Consider the following 2,157-nt stretch of genomic DNA (forward strand, 5'->3'; position numbering starts at 1 on the left):
CATAGGTAACAATGATACAATGGACCGATAGGGATCTTCTTGGTGGAAAAAGTTTAAGAAAGGGGAGCTCAAGGTAACACGGCCATATGTGATCGAGATCATGTACTCTGATCAAACCCAGATCTCGAATCTCACTTTGATCAACTCACCTTCTTGGTTCGTCCATCCGATTTATAGCAGGTTTGGCTATTTCGGTTTAGTTCCATTATCCTTATATTTTAGGATTATGCTTCACAAAAAGTATACCATTCAAATTACTCCCGACCAAAAAGAATTTTTAATTATATATGATAATATGGGTGACAATGCAGAAATGTGATTATCCAAGGGATCACCATCTTGGCTCCAGTCACCGTACCCAACACCGACAGAATCAATCCAAGTTCCCTTCTTCTTCTCCTTTAAAACCTTACGGTTCTTTTCTTCCTTAATCCCTCTCCCTAATTCTCCATTCAATTTATCAAATTCTTGTTCCAACACTTGAATCGAAGACTGCTACATTGTCTCTGGTGACGATTGCATGACATCAAGAGCTGATGCGACCAATACGGTATCAAGTTCAGAATGCCGACCGAGGACCTCGTCATTCGCCGCCTCACTTGCATCTCACCAGATTCTGCTGGTATTGCCCTTGGCAGCGAAATGTCCAGCGGAATCTGCCACGTCAGGATCGAAACGTTACAACAATCAACACACAGTCTGCCGTCAGAATCAAAACCGCTCGCTGACGAAGAGGTTTCGTCAAGGACATTTTCGTCCGAAGAATGTTTCTATCCACGATGAAATACGTCTTCTGGATAACTGGAGACTACAAATCGCATGCGGATGACAAGTTCGATCCCTCGGCATTGCCATTGATTAAGAATATTAATTACAGAGACGTGGTGGCCGAGAATGTTAATATGTCGACAAATTTGGCGGGGATTTCAGGAGATCCATTCACGGATATTTGTGTTTCAAATGTGAAGATTGGATTGTCGGCGACGCCTAAAAAGTTGCAGTGGAATTGTACGAACATTGAGGGATTTAGTAGTGATGTGGATCCGTGGCCATGTGCTCCGCTTGCTAAGGCAGCGAAAAGCGGTGGATGTGACTTTCTCGAGGATCAGCTGCCGATTGAGAATGTTCAGTTGAAGTCATGCTCGGTTGAAACTCCTACCTTCTGGTAAAGACTTTGTTTTTTTTTTTTTTTTTTTTTAATTCTATGGAATGAATGATAATGAAAAATTTAATAAAGATATAGATAAAATGAGAAGTTTTTTATTTTGAAAATAAGCTATTTCAACTATATTCGTAATATTTCACTAAATAATAACTAATTGTAATTCAAAACCATAAAAATAATGGCGTAGGAATTGAATCTTCTGTCTTATTGAAGAGAGTGCATATCAGTTATTGTGAAACTATGGTCATCGGTGGCATTTGTAACCGTAATTAATTCTTCTTTAAGAACTAACCCCTTTTACTTTAGTTGTTTTTAGGAAGCTAATTAATTCTTCTTTAAAAGGATTCTTGGGAAAACCCACTCTATAAGATGGGTAATCACTAACGTTGAACCTCATGGAGTACATAAGGGAGATAAAAAGGAAGGGAAAGCTCTCTCATTCAAGAGTGCTTGCAACTATGCCAATTTTCGGTTCTTCCCCAAGCTGCAAGCTGAAGGGAGTTGGCCTCTACTTTAAAAGGGTGGCCTCTTGTTTCATTTCATCCTCCCACATGAATGGTTCAAAGCCAACCATAGAATACATTTTTGAATGCTGGCAGATTCAGCTTGTGTTTGATACGCTACTACCCTTTTCTTTTAGTTTCAACTTTTTAGAAGCGCTTAAGAATAGTATGATTATCTTTAAGGTAGTTTTAATTTTTTGAGTCAAATTTAAATTTATGCAAACTTAGCTAGTTTAAATTATTAAGGATTAACTTTAAATTATTTTATACTTAAGATGAGTATAAATAGAGAAAAATATATAATTTAAAATATTTAAATTACTATCCTTTTTTTCTAGCTTCAGCTTTTTAGGAGCCCTCAAGATTAGTATGACTATCTTTGAGCTAGTTTAAATTTTTTTGAGTCAAATTTAAATTTATGCATAATTAAACTTAGCTAGTTTGAATTATTAAGGATTAACTTTTTAGAAGATATTTAAATTACTATTT

At 36.5% G+C, this 2,157-nt stretch overlaps 1 pseudogene; it reads left to right on the forward strand.

The window, feature by feature from the left end:
* The first annotated feature begins 457 nt into the window (after positions 1 to 457).
* On the forward strand, positions 458 to 1,169 carry LOC147789698 (putative polygalacturonase pseudogene; annotated as a pseudogene).
* Positions 1,170 to 2,157: the final 988 nt, after the last annotated feature.

Source organism: Cucurbita pepo, chromosome 13, assembly GCF_057944985.1.
Source record: "Cucurbita pepo subsp. pepo isolate OVF chromosome 13, ASM5794498v1, whole genome shotgun sequence".
NCBI lineage: Eukaryota > Viridiplantae > Streptophyta > Magnoliopsida > Cucurbitales > Cucurbitaceae > Cucurbita > Cucurbita pepo.